Source organism: Mytilus californianus, unplaced genomic scaffold (genome assembly GCF_021869535.1).
Source record: "Mytilus californianus isolate M0D057914Y unplaced genomic scaffold, xbMytCali1.0.p SCAF_14, whole genome shotgun sequence".
Lineage (NCBI taxonomy): Eukaryota > Metazoa > Mollusca > Bivalvia > Mytilida > Mytilidae > Mytilus > Mytilus californianus.
This window is the reverse complement of record NW_026262626.1, coordinates 26,409,794-26,430,492: the sequence shown is the minus strand read 5'-3', so window position 1 is coordinate 26,430,492 and position 20,699 is coordinate 26,409,794.

Below are 20,699 nucleotides of genomic sequence, written 5' to 3'. Positions count from 1 at the left end.
AAAATTCGCTTGAATGGGTATTTCTGGTTTAAATATCACACGTACTATCTACAATATACGGAAATGACGTCACGGCTGCGTATTGTAAAGTTACTGAAGGAAGATTAATTTCAAATTCATATCCCCGGGCGACGAAATTAGCGGTTTGTCAGAAAATTAGGGTGTAATTTGCGCCAACAACCATTTAGAAAAGGTTTGAATCGCGCCCATCCCTCCTTTTCTTATAGTATGAATTCCGGATCCGCCAATAAATGTATCTTAATTGTGCCATATTTACCTCTAAACGATTAACCTATTTACATGTAAAATAAGAATTCTCACTTGAAATGATGTCTGAATTTGTTTTAAAAAAGATAGAGTCTGATAGAGGGTCTGAAACCTGTCGTGGTTGTGAAGATTATAAATTCCGCCAGGCTTTTATAGAGAAAAATGGAGAAATTATATGGGAATATAATGCGCACTGTTAAATCATGCTTTGCCAGGCTATTTACAGATGACTCGTGCACAATCATTTTGAATGGTGAATAAGATCACATACATGAATTCAGCGCTCAGAAACTGAGGGAATCCAGTTATTAATTAAATATGAAAACGGTGTGTAGAAATACCGCAAAGGACTGAGCACAAAGTTTTTGCACTAAGGACACTAAAACGATGTTTTAAGACCACAAAGAACATGGATATAAGAAGATATAAGTATATAACTCATAAATATAAAGTTTGGTGTCAATCGATATTATTATTTTGAAGTTAAATGACTTTTAAGCAGCGCGTGCCACAAAAAAAAATACGGCAGTAACAAACAAACGAAAATAATCAGAGAAAATTGAAATACCATAAACATGTTTAATCAGTTTACAAGTGGATCCAAAACGGATCAAGGTTAAACAAACATGAATTTCTATCGATTACACAGATGACAATCAACGGAGTGTGGCGCATGTCGATAAAACATTAACTAACTTTACAATTACTAAAGATATGATTATCAAATTAAAAAAAATGTACTTTTAGAAAGTGTCCTTCTATATGCCATGTTCTTTGTGTCAATTCTATCATTCCGTCAGGTCCTTAGTGCAAATGTTTGTCCTTAGTGCAATAAGAACAAAAATTTGCAGATAAGTCTATAACATTTGCGCAATTAAATGCTTGTTTTATTGGCGCAATAGAATGCTGCAGTTTTCAAAAATAAAGTGACGCAAAAGAAGAATTGGCGTAATTAAGTTGTGGCGCAAATTAATTCTTTTTTTTACAGCGCAAATGGATATCGGCCTTCAAAACACCGTGTGTACACTAACATTTATCTTTTACGCTGTCTAGCCTGAAAATAAAAGTTTTGGCAATTTGTGTAGGATTTTAATTTTAGAATGTAATGAACAAGTACGAAGATCATAAAAAACCTTAAGTGAATCGGAAAATGAGCTATATAGATATAAGAAGATGTGGTATGAGTGCCAATGAGACAACTCTCCATCCATTATGCACGATTAAAGGAAATAGTTTGATGCGTCGATATGAAATTTCACAGAGGCATGTAATACCGGTATTTGTAAAATTTGGAGAGAGAGAGAGAGAGAGAGAGACTAATAAGTTTCGCGGTATTTGGTCTCATGTTACAACAAATGTACTCATGTCAAAATGTGATGGAAGGAACAACAAATGGAAAAAAATATTAAAAAATAATATAGAGTAAAATTTTGAATAACTAAATGAATAAATAAATTGATGAATAAGTTAATAAATAAAGAAAAGAAAAGAATATAAAAATAAATAAAATAAAATAAAATAATATAAAAATGAAATTTTTATATAAAACACAAAAAAAAACAAAAAAAAAAACAAAAAAAAAATATATACGTAAAAATAAATAATTAATAAACACGGAGCCACCAGAAGTAGGAAAAGGAGGAAAGCTAGGCCAAGCAAACAGCAGTGAACGGCAGCAACGTTGTCCTGGTACACCAGCAGCCAAGTAAAGAGCGGAAAATTTTGATATGCCAAATTGTGTATGTGAATTTATTTGCCAAATATTTTGTATAAACCGAAAGATGCCTAAATTTGTGTATGCGAGTTTTGCAAAAATAATTAGTAAGATGTTTTGTATGTACTAAAAAAAAGAGAATTAAGTACAATAAAAATAAAATAAATAAAAAACCAAAAGGTGTATGTATAATTTTGACTGCTTTGTGCTAGTGCTACTTTTATTGAGACTTCATAGTGCTAGTACACTGGAACGCTGCCCGCAGGAAGACAGCCCCAACGCTAATTAAAACTGGGTTAGCGCAAATTAGATCTTGCGAAGTACCATTTTTTAAGTCTTAGATTTGACTTGCGGCTTAATGATATGGAAAATTTATATAAGGACCAAAAGTAGACACAAAAATAATTTGGATGCATGCCGCGAATTTGGAAAAAAAAAAGCCAAATGTTATCGTGAGTTACTGTTTAGTTAGCATAATTTCAATAGTTTAATTTACTTAGCACTACATATATTTTAACTAATTTTAAATATGTTTAATTATTTCAAACATTTTTTTAGATTATAAATTTATTTCGATTTTAATTCGTCTTGAAGAGCTTGCTGTACTGTCGGTTACGGCCTGACTCCATTTCTGAGTCACTGACCCGGATAACTCTTGCAGTGCAGTTGGTCTTCTTACCGATGTGTTGTTAAGCCGTCTTGAAGAGCTTGCTGTACTGCCGGTTACGGCCTGACTCCATTTCTGAGTCACTGACTCGGATAACTCTTGCAGTGTAGTTGGTCTTCTTACCGATGTGTTGTTAAGCCGTCTTGAAGAGCCTGCTGTACTGCCGGTTACGGCCTGACTCCATTTCTGAGTCACTGACCCGGATAACTCTTGCAGTGTTATTAGTATTCTTAACGATCTTTTCTTTAGTACGTCCTGTTATTGTTGTAAAAATTGTTTTATTACTGCTGGTTACGGCCTGACTCCATTTTGAGTCACTGACCCGGATAACTCTTGCAGTGTATTTTATTTATTTTATTTATATTACTTTTATTTTTTTTAATACTTATATAAATTTATGGTAATCAATTTCTGTTAAATATTGAACCAAGCACGACCAGACATATTGTTGTTTATCTTTAGGAGGATCTAGCAATATTTTGGTAATAACATTTTGTATTTGAACCTTATCCAAGTTTGATTGTAAATTTTGTCTGTCTTGTGAGTGATTAATACAGTTAACTAGTACGTGTTCTATATCCTCTTTAATGCCGCATGTATTGCATATTGGAGGTACATTGCGGATGTACTGGCATAGCTGACCAGGTAATAAAGTAGTACCCAACCTAAGTCTAGTTATTGTTTTTGCATGATATCGATTACCTTGATAAAAAGTGGGTTTTTTATTTACTGTATTGATGGAAGGAAATGTTTCCCCCTCGTTTTATATAGCAGGGTATTCCATAGTGTAATGATATTAGTTGCAGATTTTTTTTTCTATCGGTGAGAAATGGTATACAGTTCCAAATCTACATTAAGTTATAGTACATTCAAAGTAAGTTTATTACATTTCTAAACGTTTCTCAATCAAGATAAAACGTTTACAACCAATACTATTTTTTACGACTAAATTTTGTTTATGTAAAATAGATAGTTCACGTTCCATTGAACTAAGGGTATTGTTTAGGTTAGTTTTTTTTTAACATTTTATAAGATCAAATTTGAAATGTAATTAACACAATGATTCAAAATTACAAAAAAACATCAAGAATTACGCAATTTGTATAAAACAAAAAATATAATAATTAAGATAACTTATTTGCTTTAATTAATAAGTGAAATGTCTCCAATCCAATCTTTCCAGTCTAATTTAGTCCAAAGGATGACAAGGGGATATAAATATGGTCACTACAAGTATTCTTTCGGCTGGCAGTAAAAAAAACCTTGCCAAAGTGGGGCATCCGTTTGGTTGTTTGGGATATACAAGTACGCAACCAACTATAAATCAATCCAATCTAATAACTGGTTTTTTTTCCCGCCTTTTTTTATGTTAAATTATTTTAACTCAAAATAAGAATTGAAATAACTTTCTGAAATAAAACATATATAATACACCTAACAAAACGATATACCATACGATAGATGAAACGCTAAACCATACGATAAACGAAACGCTAAACGCTAAACCATACCATGTTACATACGACAAATAAAACGCTTAACTATACCATGAACCATACGATATACAAAACCCTAAACGATGACATTTACCATACGATAAACGAACGATGAACGAACGCTGACCGAACGTTGTACGAACGCTATACGAATGATGTATGGACGATGACCGAACTCTATACGAACGATTCCCGAACGCTGTACGTACGATTCCCGAATGAAAAAAGTGTTAAATTTTACGTTACAGGGCCTGTATACACAGGTAAATGAAAATAATTTTGTTGTTAAGTATACTTCTTCTTCTGTGTGTATAAAATCTTCCGTTTTGGAATACCAAGAAATTTCTTTAATATCAATAAAACTAATCTAACACTTGGTACATATGGGGTGAATATCAACAATAAAAGTTTGAATGTCCCTTTGGTATCTTTCTCTTCTCTTTTGCATTTGATAAAATTTGTATTGATATGTAATAGTAAACAACTTGAACAACAATTTCAGAAGGTCGAAGTATTACCGCATAGTAAAATTGTTATAGAATTTTCAATTTCTCTAACACCTCTAGCCCATTTCGATTCATCCAGAAAACTGATGAAGGTTATGTTCTTTAAACTTTGCCAATCATCTACTGAGATTATCGCCAACCGCATGTTGATTTTTTTTTTTAAACAGTGGGTCCAGAAAAGGTTAAATAGTCAAAGAATGAAAGAAATATATATATATATATGATTATACATAAACAGACAAAAAAAAACGGTCGTGATAAGTTTGGACTCGAACTACAAATGATCCATTCATAGAAGGAGACCTCCTTTACTTTATCGAAGTATCAGGCCTTGCGGTTATAAACCTTTGAAGCACATTTGTCTCCCTCAGACTTAAAAATCAACCAATTAAAATACTGGATTTGATATTGCGAGGACATATTTTTTTCTAAAAGTACTGAGTAAACTTTTATGACAGAGGCTCTGGTCTCCCTATGTTAAGAGGTCATGCAATTCCCTAAAGGGTTCTTTCTGTTTAATTGTATAGTCAAATGGATTTACAATTCAGAATATCGGTACACTCGGTTCTTCCTTACTAATTTCTTCTGAGAAGAAACTTTACTGCTGGTGGATAATTCCCCGAGGGCATCATTAACTTGGTAGCTTAATGCATGATGAATAATAGCAGTACGAATTTTCCTTGGAGTTCGGTATTTTTGTTATTTTACTTTATACAGATATTTCAAGTAAGGAAATTATACAAAGCTTAAACCCGAAGAGTTTTATAGAGTTTAAACTTTTCTGAATTTTATAGTTTATGAATGATCAATAATGCAGCCCTTACTACTTTAATATGATATCTAGGGGAATAACAGCCCACATACAGTCTTATCGCCATAGGGAAATGAAATGAAACAAAACAAATTCCTTTTTAAAGGTGGTTCGCCCGAAGCGCTTTTGTGGATTCATGTTCATCAGGAACGCTTTTAACCCAAAACCTGTAACTCAAGGATAAATAAATAGGTGTTGACCAATATGACCAAATGGAGACCCTAACAAGATTAGCCGAAACCAATTATGTTCAACCTGTGCTTTAGCGAGTAGTCGAAATGACCATTTATTATTTTGCAACATCGTTTACCAATGCCGTCTTTACTGCGTACATACTTTCTGTTTTGATTCTGTTTAAACCGACATATTTGTGAAATATTAATGATAAATGTCTATTTAAGAGACAGAAAAAAATGTTAAATATTGTAAATATCTATATTACAGAATAATGACATCTCTCAGAGCAATAGAGAAAAGGAATAAGACAAAAAAAAATTCATCGAAAGCTACAAACGATGATAGTGTACTAATGTTGTCACCATTTGACAATTGGAATATGTTTCTCACCCATGCACCATCTGCTATCGCCATACTTGGAGAGTTGTTGCTAATTGGAACATCAGATTTTACACTAACAGAAAAAATGCCAGCAGGAGGGTTTCGGTACATCAAATATCCTGATTCGTTCCGAGCTAGCGTAGTACATGTGAGTAACAGTAGTTGGAAGGCATTTAACGAAGCCCTCACTAGTATGAATCAAATACGCCTGATGTCTGGAATTATTGATCCTCTTATAAAGGACTCGGTCAGAATACTAACGGCAGGTTCCCCTACGGAGTTAAAGGAAACTCTTCCTTCGTCCTTAAAACGTGTTGAACAGATATCCGACGATTGCTTAGAGTTGGCTCAGAACAATGAAAAAACATTTACGTTTATCATGCTTCTCACCGAAGAACTTTCAGAAGTAATAACAAATACGTATGGTCGAAAGGCAAGGGATACATCAAAACATAGATTAATGGTTAAACTCGAGCAAAAAAAATCAGAAGAGGTCAGAAATGAAAGTAAAAGAAAATACGGAGACATAGCATTGTTTAACAAACCTGATGAAACAATAGAGGTACAAGATGCAAACACTGTTCGCGAAAACGCGTATCAGGGAATAGATGCCTTGGTGCAATTAAGAGCAGAGTGGGGAAATCTTGTAGTCTTTTTCGAAGAAATTTCAACAATTATCAAGCGTTGCATGACCAACCCCCTAAAGACATTTGTCCAAACGGCAAGTGTTAGCCAAAAACTGGAAGGAAAGAAAGAGATGATGTTTGCCTTTTACACAGGCATATATGAACAGACGCTACAGTTAAGTCAAGTCAGCTATGCTGTTGGAAAAATGGCTGGAGCATACGTAAAAATAGCGACAGACAATCTAATGGAGCTGTTTACACAACTTACACGGCTCACAGTATTGCATCTTGCAGAAAATTCTCTCGGAGTAGACACCGTCAGAAAACAACTTAAACAAAAATGCAAATCATCTCAAATTGCTTTACACAAAAAAATTGAAGAACAGCATCGGCTGTATGAAAATGCTGTAGACGAGAGATTTTTCAAACTTAAGCAAGAACTGGAAGATGTCATGATTCGTTCTGAAAATATACCAGCAATACAAAACGATGTTCAGGAAGAATTAAAAAAGATTATTTCGACGGAATTTGAAAAACCATTACTAAATACTTCTTTATAATTTTCATTTTCAAATATGTAATTCTTGTAAAATAAAAGTATAAACATAAATTTCATTCAATACTTCATTGTCTAGAAAATGTTTGCAATTTGAAAATTGAATTAAATACGTCACGTTTAATGTTCAAATCATGTGGTATGCACTGAAACCACTTTATCAATGGATGTGTCACCATCGACTTACTGCCTGTAACCAACGCCTAAATGATTGATAGAAACATCAACCAGGTTTGTTGGCCTTGTTTTGAATTGTGTTTTGTTCCTTCTGATTTGGCCTCTATCCCACCAATAAAAGTGTGTTTTCGCAACTATGCAGTTTAAACTTTAGGGCTAATAATGTTTTTTTTTTCTTTTTTGCAAGTCAGTTCTCTGGCATTGCAGTTTATGGGAAACATTTATGGCGTGAATTTGTCTGCCATGGCATTCGACGACTTGATTGGCAGTTGACGTTGCGGCCGTAACTATGTCTCGCTAACGATGTTGCTTAATCAAATTTCATTGAAAAATTGACCTGGTCATTGGTGGTCACCAACAAATCTCAGCTGCCTGTACCGTTGTTGTAAGGAAAGTAAGAAGAGTTTCTGGCGTGAAATTGACTAGCAACAGCACGTTCACGTATTTCTACCTTCAATAGTCTAATGGCCTGGTTCAGATTTTTCATTGCTCAGTCTCGGCAATATAGAAATGCATCATTTGTATATGTTTTAAGTCCGATATTGAAATTTTATAAGTTATGAGGATTAATCATGATTTGGCAAAAAATCTGTTAGCATATATTTCCTTCGATTTATTTCTGTTGTATATGCGATGCATTTTTACAGTAGGAATCATATTCATTTTCATCAAAAAAGGCTTTATTCAGCCGACTCCCTCACAAACTAAATAAAGTCAGAAGGATTTGATAATGCTTTCTTTGTAGGTGAAAGTCTAACGAATAACATAAAGAATTCTGTAAATAAACTCATCATAGGTACTAGGATAAAAAAATGTACGCTAGACATGTCAGTGACTCTCTTATCAAAAAGTTAAAAAAGTTAAAAAATCCAAATAAAGAGCGAAGTTTTGCCAATTACAGCTTAGGTAATATATTCCTTGGGTAGGAAATCGTAATGATATAAATATTTCGAAATATTCAAAGTTTTGTAAACAGTTAATTTATAATTATGACCATATCGATGATAATTTTGTCAACACAGAAATGCTGACTACTGGGCTGGTAAAACATTCAGGGAGGAAACCTTCACCAGTGGCATCGACCCAAAGGTTATAAATAAATTCATCTAAGATACAGGATAAAAAAAAATATACTCCAGACGCGCATTTCGTCTACAAAAAAATAGCATTTACTGCTAAATTTTTTTTTTTAATCACTCGTCTGGATACATGTGTAGTTTAAAATTATCCATTTCAATGAATTTTAATCATTGAATACATATACCTAGGACAGTTTATTGAAGTACATCCACGGCCACCGAAAACTCGGTCTATATCTAGGGTTCTATACAACGGATACTTATGAAACATCATAAATGGATGCATCGTGGATAATAAAGAGCGTTCACAAAACGACCTTCATTTAACTCTTGAGTGACTAGTTACATTTTCAGTTTGGGTTTATATATAAGGTGCTATACATCACGTATTGATGTAGCTTCATCGGTGCGTATAGCTTATACATAAAAGCTGGCCTACACAACTTGACTTATATTTCTCGCTTAACTGACTTTGGATACTTTATATGTCAAATGAATCTTTAACAGTGCATACATCTAACACAGTAAAAAAAAATGCAAGCCCCTTAATTTATGTTTGAATGTTTTCTGGGTTGTTGTTACAAATAACCAAATACGTAATTTTGAAATTACAGTAACATATTGAGAGCAGTTTGTTGTTACAAGTTTTCCTGGTTTTATTGAGTGATTGATTGGTGTTTAACGCCACTTCCAGCAACTATTTCGTTGCGGTCAGTTTTTATTGTTAAAGGAAGCCGGAGTGTCAATAGCGAACTACCGACCTTCCGTAGGAAAACTGACAATCCTGGTCAATTAAGATTGGAGTCGAGCGCACCTTCCACGTGTGGGATTCGAACTTATAACCTCGGTGTTTACAGGCTATTGATACGGTAGTTCGACTACTTTAACAACTCGGTCACCGATGTCCCCTTAATGGTTTATATCAAGGGCATTACCACCGAACATTTGATTCCGGACATTGCAACGTATCGAAGCGAAGTTGGAAAATATAACGTCCTGATATTTTTTTCGTTAAAGACCTAAGGCCGTAACAGTAAGTATTCAATGTCCATGAAAATAAAGTTTACTGCTCCCTGGCAGTATTGTATATTGTTTACATTATATGAAACATTATGAATTCAAGTGTCATAAAATCACAAAACACACGGTCACATTCAGTTTTCGAGTTAACAGACCATGCTTTTGTTCATAGTTTAATCTAGTTTGTGTTACACAGTCTTTGTTTCGCGAGGTTTACAAGGAAGTTAGACGCATATCTTTTTTAAATTGTCACAACTAATGTGAAACCCGTAGCTATATTTAATTTGTAGATATTGAAAGACTAAACCCCGAATTTCGTATCTACTGTTTGTTTGTTTAGAACCGTTAATAACTAATTCTTGTACTGTTCGTTGTGCGTTTTGGCTTTTCAAAGCCGATCAATATGGTAGAAATATGTATGTAACAACTGCGTGAAAACTTTCCAAAACTTATTTAACCAAGTAATTAAATTTTTAAGGATAAATTTGCAACAACAAGTCGTTGCATTAATGGATTTTTTACTTCAAAACATTTTTCAATCCATGACACACTAACAGCAAACTCACCGAAAATATTTGAATATGCATGATATGAACGTGTATCACTTCCAGACGATGTGTCGCATATGACCCTTGTTTGAACTTGATGTCAAATTCAAAATATTCGAATTTAGGGATATTTTAGTGAAATCTCTCCAAAACTGGATTGCAATAAAGTGCTCTCGGTGGGTGGGCTTCTCTTGCTCAAGCAAATGCTGTTTCACGTTAACCATACACCAAATTCAGGTGTTTTTTTTTCAATATGAAATGTTAGAAATTTTAAATAGTTAAGTCGTTACAAAAAATACAACATGGGTATAACAAAAGAGAAAGCATATGTTCTTTTAGATGTTTTTATCAACCAAGGGAACAGTTCTATTTAAAAAAACGCGTAATGAACGGTACAGTAAACAATTTCATAATCTGATGACTATTTTATAAACTCTTAATGATTACAAAGCACTAGGTATACGGGATATATTCTTGAGGAATATACGCTCACTATTTGCACATATATCAGTTGTTATTTAAATTATATAAATGTTTGCATTCTTGAAATATTTAAAAAAGTGTTTTTATTACCAAACTTTTTTAACATACGTGCGTTTATCATTCAGTAAGTAACATTTATATTCTTTGATTTATATTGATAACTTAACATGCATAAGGAATCTGATGTTCAGTAGTTGTCGTTTGTTGATGTGGTTCATAAGTGTTTCTCGTTTTTAATATAGATTAGACCGTTGGTTTTCCCGTTTGATTGGTTTTACACTAGTAATTGTTTGGGCCCTTTATAACTTGCTGTTCGGTGTGAGCCAAGGCTCCGTGTTGAAGACCGTACTTTGACCTATATTGGTTTACTTTTATAAATTTTTACTAGGATGGAGAGTTGTCTCATCGGCACTCATACAACATCTTCTTATATCTATATAATACATTCTTATATACTAATTGTGTACATAACTCAGCACTTTTTTATAATAATATCTGCTTCTCTCAGCTTGCTTTTGATTATCGCTTATGAAGTCCAGAATCAACTGTACGGTGGTTATACACCGTGTATATTCAAGTAAGCTTACGATAAGTTTGGATTTTGAATTATAAATATCATCGATATTAAAGTTATCAAATGAATATTGTCCGCTTTTCATGTCTAATTATAACTTAAAACCACAATGAAAATTCATCGCACCCTCAAAAATTCCACATCGGAAATGATCACACTTACGGTGATAATGGATCGCATTTATAGTTAAAAAGAATCGATCTCAATTATCAATATTCTGGATTTGTTTTTTGCTTTAATAACATATTTTTGACATTTAATTCTGTAAGCTAACAGAGTAAAGACATATTCTAATAAAACTGTGTTAAAACATACATTTTAATCAATTATTTTGTATTTTCAAAACTATAACGAGCACAGTTTTTCCAATGATCCTTTATTCTACTATTATACTACTCGCTTATTACAGTGAAAATGAACTTTCTGGATTCGCACTTTGTATACACTGATCACTCTTATATATGAATTAAAAGAGATTTATATTGTACTTCAATTAGACAGCAACCCTAAAAACCAAACTGAATAAACACATTTAGTATATGTAAGAGAATAATAATCCCTATCTTCATGTTTAGGTACGAGAGTAAGCGAGTTCTTATCATGAAGTAAGGGATTAACATCCACTTACAAACTTAGAATATTGTAAAGTAATCAAGGCTCAAATGATCTCCTAATTGGTCGTATTCAAGAATTGGTTTCATTGTCAGTGCAATGTTTATAATTAATGCAAGACTTTCTCTTTAGGCATTTCATTGATGAAAGGACTTTCTTATAATTTAGAAAAAAAATAGTAAATTGTGTTTTAGACATTAGATGACACAACAGTATACAATGATATGGTAGGAATTGCATATGTTTCCTGATTGTGAGTATGAACGTAAATCATGTAATATTTTAGTAAGGAATTATCTTTTTGGTTTATTTACGGTTCAAATCAATAAATTTAAAATTTGAGGTACAGCTAGATTTTATTTCATGGTGTTGGATAAAACAACAAAACTTGCAGAAAGATGGTCATAACGAAAGTTAACACTCCTTGGAAAAATATTAATAGTAAAAGCTGTTCTGTTACCAAATATAACCTACATTAATCTACAAAATATAAATAAAAGCTTATATAAATTCATTTGGAATGGAGAGCACTTTACTATATTTTAGAATTATTAAAATAAAGCAAAGTGTTCTCGACCAATGAAACTGTAGGATTTGATGCCTCTTAATTGCGAAGAATGAATGTAAATCATGTTCTTAGTAAGAGATTATCCTATTATTTGGGTCTTATTACAGTTCAAAACAAAGAGTTTCTATAAATGAGTTACAACTGCCCCGAAGCACATTTATCAGATTGAAAGGATCTATCACACAGTGATTGAAACTGACTAAAAGTCGAATTGTGAAACAAAGAAAAAAACTCAAAATAAGTTGTAGCTCATGCAGTAAAATTTGTACCGTGAATATTTTTATGAAAATATTTACAACGACAAATTACTAAATAATTAAACAATATCAAAGCATTTGCAAAAAAAAAGAAAAAAAACTTTGAAATAAAAAGAATAATAGAAATCTTTAACTTTCAAAAGCTTTGATTACTGGATGAGCGGTTGAGAAGAATAGTTATTTCCAATTTTCCGATAAAAATAAAAACAAAACAGGAATTTAATTTAAGACATGGCCATATTAAAAACTTTTAAAGGCATTTTATTTGAACATTTCCCTGGCATAATAAAATAGTATTTGACGTAAAAAGCCGGACTAAAATATTGGCTGTGAAATAAAAATTTAGATGTAACTCAAATGTATTAATTTATTTAAACTGTTAATAAAACAAGGATAATTCCTCACTAAAATATTACATGATTCACATTCATACTCACAACCAAGAGACATATACAATTCCTACATGTTATTTGTTCTGTTGTGTCACCTAATTTTTTTTTTTATTTCCCAAAAGATAAGAAAGTCCTAACACCACTAAAACTAATCTATAAATGAAATGCCTAAAAAAAAGCCATGCATCAATTATAAACATTGCACTGAAAATGAAACTAATTCTTAAATACAACCAATTAAGAGATCATTTGAGCCTTGAGCACTTTACAATTTTCTAAGTTTTTAAAAAAATGAAAATCCCTTACTTCATGATAAGTAATCGCTAACGGTCGTACTTAATCATGAAGAAAGGGATTATTATTCTCTTACATATACAAATACACCTATCACAGTACGTCTTTTGTTCAAACTCTCCATTATTTTTTTAGGAATGGAGAGTTATTTTTCTATTGTTCATCGTCATTCAGCCAGACGTTTTGCCCTTTAGATATTGCCATGAGCCAAGTTAATGATAAAATAAATTCACAATCAGAAAATGTAAAACGTTTCAACAAAAAAATGTCTAAACAAAAGAATGAAATTGACAAGACTCGAAAAAAGGTATAAAGCGTTAAAATGAAAGGAGAACTTATTATCGATATTCAGATGAAAATAAGGAAAGACAATCTTGTATTTTATAATATACCTTAGGTGGAATGTGAAGACTGTGTAAATAACATGCATGATTTTTTTCAAAGAAAGCTAAAAATAGCAGAAAATGAGAGGAAAATAAATATAAAAAGTGCTTTCGGAATTGGAAAAGAGGGGGACAGAATCCGCCCGATATTGGGGAAGTTTTCAGAAATAAGAGGTCCTTAAGAGCTCTTTTAATCTTAAAAAGACTAATGTTGGTATATCTGAGTATTTGCCAGTTGAAATTTTGAAAATAATATACTGCCAAAACTAAGAGAACTTAAAGAAAAAAATATAAAGGCATACTTTGTGAGAGACAAACTGTTCGTAGCAGGAAAAGAATATTTTTGTTCATAGGATACATGCAGAGAGCATTCTCGAAACACCAAGTGTTTAAGTAAGAACATCCATGGTATTATTTCGTGCATTGATGACAATGACTTTCTAAATTTTGTTAATGATTATGATTTATTATTTTTATGTGAAACATGGTTAAAGGGCAGTAATAAGCCACAATTAAATAATTTTGAAAATTTATCCTCGTTAGGTAGATATTTTAATATAGGGATTAGAAAAGAGGGTAGAATATGCTTTTACTGTAAACCATATATTATGAAAGGTATTGAAATAGTCAAGGAAATTGAAAGTGTTATTTTATTGATTAAGTTAAAAAAGGATTTTTTTCAAAATGATACTGATATTTACATATGTTTTGTGTACATACCCCATGAGAAGTCTTCATATTGTAATGTAAATGACTGTGACTTTTTTGAATTAATAGAAAATATTGTTTTTGAGTATAAAGAAAAAGGAAGTATACTTGTTTGTGATGATTTTAGTAGTAGAGTTGGGTTACTAGATGATGTTTTAGATTTTGATCATTTAGATATATATGTGAGTAGTGTATTGCATGATGAAAATCCCATTACTCCGCCAAGAAGTTCAAAGGATACAACAGTAAAAAGGATTGGTCGAAATCTTGTCCAATTGTGTCATAACACGGGTTTAACTATATGTAATGGTAGGCTACAAAACGATCTGACTGGACAATTCACATTTTGTACTTCAAACGGAAGAAGTGTGAATGATTATCTGTTAACTTTTCCAAGTGATTATAAATTGGTTGAGAATTTTAAAGTTCTGGAACATAATGAATTTTCTGACCATTCAACTTTATTTTATGAAATTCAGACTAATTTAACGTGTAACGAGGAACATTCTTTCAACCATACATCTACATATATAAAGTAGGACAATGAGAAAGTAAGCGATTACACGCAAGCATTACGGGAAAAACAAACTGAATTGATAGAACTAGTAAACAACATAAACGATAATGAAAGTGCGAATCACGCCGTAAATGCGGTTATCGATGATATATTTAAATGTGGACTTAATGTTTTTGGTAAAACATCTGTTAAAAAAAATATTAGTAAACATAAACTTAGTACAAATGATTGGTTTGATCACACATGTAAACTGCATAGAAGTGAATTTCACCAATCACGGAACCGTTTCCAGCGCTACTCAAGCATTCCCAATAGACAATTATATGTGACAGCAAGAAACGAATACAACAAAGTTAAACGGAAAGCGAAAACACGATATAAACGTACACGTGGGCAGGAGCTAAGTCGGTTGGCTAAAGTGAACCCTAGAGAATTTAGGTCAAAAGTTAGACCGAAAGGTCTATCGAGATGTGCGGCCGATATAAATGACATTTTTGAACATTTTAAAAACTTTCTTGGTGCATAACCTGGTGATTTATCAGTAGAAGTTAAAACTTTAATTGATAACATTCGATCTGAAGACCTTCACATAGACGAATTAGATGACAAATTTACTGCATCAGAAATTGAATCTGCTATTGAAAAACTAAAGCGTGGTAAAAGTACGGAAACAGATGGAATCAGTGGAGAAATGTTTTTATCAGACTCTCAGCATGAACAAGAGAATGTTGATGTTAACTTTGATATTTTGAATGAACGTCTGTTATATCAATTTTATCAGAGCTGGTGTGCGTCTATAGAGAGCTCTGAAAAACTAATATTGTACAAAATAAAATAAAACAGATTTGAAATGGAACAATATATATTGAAAGATATCAATGTTAAAATGTTGTCTTTATTAAAATTTGGTGCATTAAAACTAAATATGGAAAATGGTCGTTATATAAACCAACAAAGGGAAGATAGAATTTGTAAATGTTGTACTAAACAATGTATAGAGAATGAATATCATTTTACTATTGTTTGTCCAGTATAAAGACATGGCCAAATATTAACAAATTGTATTTATTACTACAAGTTCAAACAAAAACAGTTACTTACAATTTGATGTGTTTTTGCGTGAAAGTTGGAAACTGAGAACTTTCATATTAAAGTTATATATATTGTCTTTTTCATTAACAAAGTGTTCATAATGTTTATTATGTTCTCTGCTGTTTTAAATAACTATATATTATTATGTTATTATAACTTTCATGTTGCTTACACATGATAATGTTGTAATTTAATTGTGCTATAGCATAATTGTGCTTATTACAATTAACGTCTTTATCTATCTTATCTTATCTTAATGAAAATTAAAGAAAAAATATATTTCACTAGAGATAGCCTTTTAGTTTTACCGTTTAGATATCGATTTCCTTGCAATTTAAAATGTCGCATTTTGATTTGATACAGAAAAAAAAGCGTTTGTTGCATTTGATCATGAATGTCTACATGAAAAACAGAGGCGTTGCATGTACTTGCGTAGTTTCTACAATAATATTGTGGTTTAATGGAATAAATAGTCATTCAAGAAACTGAAATGGTCAAAATGGGGTATTTGGTATATTTTTTAAATGTTCATTGTAATAATTTGAATAAAGTGCTAATGAATAGAAAGAAGTAATATAAAAAAAAAAACTGAACTCCAAGGAAAATTCAAAATCAACAGCTCAAACAAAAAAGTGCTAATGAATAGAATCTGAGAGGGTATGGATAAAATTTGAATAAGGCTTCTGTTACATATTGGGAGCAGTTTATATTCAATTTTCGACAAAAACATGTAACACAAACAAATTCGTTAACTGCTGTTGTTTTATGTCCAGTGACAAACATTACAGTTATATCGGCAGTGCAAATGACGGAGTTCAACTTGAAATGTTTTAATGAAATTGAAAAGTAGTTCACTTAACAATGCTTAAGTTAAAGACATACAAAACGGAATCTAAACTTTTTTTTAATAATGCGGAATTTTTTGAAACTTTTTTGTTTCCTATCTGATAATGGGGAATAATGAAAAATACGTTCAGTCTGCTTGGATTGCTATTTACGACTAATAAAAAAAATTGCATACAATTTTTGTTCTTTGTAATGAGCAAAGGTAAAGAAAAAAATTTAAAAAAATGGGTTATGCATAGAACAATGTTTTCATGTTAATATTATTTCATCTAATAGAATGGTATGAAACATAAATAACCTCGACTAAAGTGTTACATACCTGGAAATTTATTCTAGTTTAACCAATTGATTTTTCTAAGACGATTCTACATCAATTTGTTATCAAATGAAAAAACACATACAATCCGTTAAAATATAATAATGCATCAATATCAGGTTCTTTCTCTTCCGAAATACCACTTAAAGACACAAATAAATATCTTTTCATTCCAACTTCAAGAAAGACATGCGTATCCAATGACTTAAAATACTACTGTTCATGAATACTTCGTTAAGAGAGTATATGGTCAGCTTTATCTTAAATTTTTTCCGGCAGATTATTGGGTATAACACGGAGAAGATGAAAAGACAACCATAACAAAATGATTTAAAATTCTTTAAAAAGTTATACTCTGAAGATGTATTAATATGAGTCAGACATTGAGATGCATTAAGCATCTCGTTGCCAATATTATCTAGTCTAGGACTTTTACCAGATTTTAGTTTGTTAAATGCCTCATTTAATTCTATTTCTGAAATTTTATTATCGAGGAGTGTGAAGCTGGTTATTTTATTTTCAAGTAGTTTTAATTTTTCGTCATATGTTTTTCATTTGAACATGTTTATCTGTAAAAATAGATGTCAAAATAGCAAAATATTTAAAACCAAACTCACCCTTAACATTATTTTCAGGTTTATCACAATTTTCAGTGCGAAGAAGGTTTAAAAGTTTCCAGTACTCTTCTGTAACTGTACATTTGTGAGTGTGTCAATATGAATAAATATTCTTATGTTAATGAGCGCGTTTTTATTTACTTTGTTGTTGAAAATCATTCTAGCCTCAGATGTTTGACACTAAACAATATTACAATATTTGATATTTGTTTTTGATGAGGTTCGTCATCAATGTCCCGAGACGTGCCTTGTACTTGCCTCAAAACACAGGTTTCCATATCAATTTTTATTGTGAATTTTTTGTGGTTTTTCCTAGGCGGCGAGGTTACGTTAAAGACAGAAATATACATACATTTATAGAGATAAGGGCGTTTTTCCATATCGTCTAAAATAGCCGATACTGCGCAGATAAGGAAAAAATTTTATAAGTCTAAAGATTTGCACAACGGTACTTATATGAGATGGTAATATACGAAGATGATGTTACGTAATCGTGTTATAATTTGTTCTAATTCGCACAGTGCTTTTCATTTGGGTTGTATTACATATTACTACACAGTCTCTGTTGCTATTTCTTTACCTTTGTCAACTCTAAAATTCTTGAATTATACATGTTTAAATCGCAGGGTTCTATTCATTTGGGATGTACAAGTACGCAGCCACGTTCAATTACTTTATTATAAATTTTTTTTTAATCATTATCAAACTGCTATTTATTTGGGATGTTTAAATACGCAGTCTCTGTTGTAATTACTTTACCGTTGTCAAATTTGGAATATTATACTAGCTTAGATCGGTCAGTGCTGTTCATTTGGAATGTATTTCCACGCAGTCGTTGTTGTAACATCCTAACTCTCGTCACCTTTGAAATTTTAAAATTGAACCAGTTCATATCGCACATTACTATTTTTATTTGAAGCATATCTATGCAGTCTCTGTTGTAAATAGCTATATAACCTACGTCATTTTTGAAATCTTAGAATTGTACAAGCGTTTTTGTGTTCGGTTTTAATTGTTTTAATTGTATAAATTTCAAGATTGTTATAGTTAAATCAGAATAGACTGATATGATTCATTTTACATCATAATCATACTGATGAAGGATATCTGTTATCCGAAATATTTATAGATAATTACATTTAATGTTTACTTTTTTAATATTGGTGTTGTTTTGTACACTTTTTAGGCGTTTATATATATATAAAATGACTGAATAATAGCCAACGATAAATCGTACGGAGCGATGGATCATATAATTATGATACAGTACACTACAAAATATAATATATAACCAGTCTAAAAGGGTACAACATCACAAAAAAAAACCAATAAAATGAACAAATGTAACTAGGTACAGGTAAACCTAACAACAAAATTATTTTCATTTACCCGTGTTTAAAGTTATTGCAAATGGATGGTATTTTTGTTCGAGCATATTGTTTTTCTTTAATTGTTTAACATTTCTTACCGATATAACATGTTACTTTTATTATTCTTCCCTTAGTTTATTTATTTTGTATTTACATTGTGTCATAGGTCAAATTTATTTGTTCAGTGTATGTTCAATGGTGTTAATATGTCCTTTGATTGAGTTAAGCTATTTCAGTTGATATTGGGGCCTCGGTGGCCGAGTGGTCTAAGTAGTTACTACTGTAATCACTAGCCAGTCAACACTGAGGTTGTGAGTTCGAACCCCGCTCGTGCGGGTGCACTCAACTCCAATCTTAATTGACTAGGATTGTTAGTTTTCCTATCGAAGGTCGGTGGTTTTCTCCGGGCACTCCGGCTTCCTCCACCAATAAAAACTGGCCGCCACGAAATAGCCCAAAAGCGGTGCTTAAAGGTGGCGTTAAAACACCAAAAATCAAAATCAAATCAATCAGTTGATATTTTATAGTATGTCTTTCTATGTTGTGATGTTACACTATTGTTTCAGAAAAAGGGTGAAGGTTTGGTACCATTAAAACGTTTAAACCCGCTGCATTTGTTTGCACCTGTCCTAAGTCAGGAATCTGATGTTTAGTAGTTGTCGTTTGTTGATGTGGTTCATAAGTGTGTCTCGTTTCTCGTTTTTTATATAGATTAGACCGTTGGTTTTCTCGTTTGAATGGTTTTAAACTAGTAATTTTTTGGGGCCCTTTATAGCTTACTGTTCGTTGTGAGCCAAGGCTCCGTGTTTAAGACCGTACTGTGACCTATAATGGTTTACTTTTATAAATTTTGACTTGGATGGAGAGTTGTCTCATTGGCACTCATACCACATCTTCTTATATCTATATTTCGGATAACAGATATCCTTTATCAGTATGATCATGATGTAAAATGAATCTTATCAACCTATTCTGATTATAAAACTATAGCAATCTTGAATTCTACACAAAAAAAAACAGTTTTACCAAAACATCATAGAGACGCTAGTACAATTCTAAAATTTCCAAACACGGCGCAACAACATACCTAAAATAAAAATAGTAATAATTTGCGATATGAGCTTGCACAACTTTAAATTTCCAAAGGTGACGACAGTTAAGATGTTACAACAACTGCGTGGAAATACATCCCAAATAAACAGCACTGGCCGATCTAAGCTTGTGTAATATTTCAAATTTGACAACGGTAGAGTAATTAAAACAGAGGCTGCGTATTTTAACACCCCAAATAAATAGCAGTTTGATAATGATAAGAAAAATAATTGAACGTGACTGCGTACTTTTACATCCATCCCAAATGAGTAGAACCCTGTAATTAAAACTAGTATAATTAAAAAAATTCTTAAAAATGTAGGAGTCTAGTACGGAAGCCGGAGTTACTGAAAACAAGAGATGGCAGGAAAATAAGTGATTGCAGGAAAATGAGTGACGGTAGGGAAAATGAGTGAAACATTATATGTTTTTTTTATCATTTATGCCCTCTGGGGAAACTGTCCTTAGCTTTCTTATTCAAAACCTTTCCCTAGCAAGTCTGTCGGCCCTTGACCAACCCTCGTTGAGGTCTATGATTGTGATGGTAAGGTTT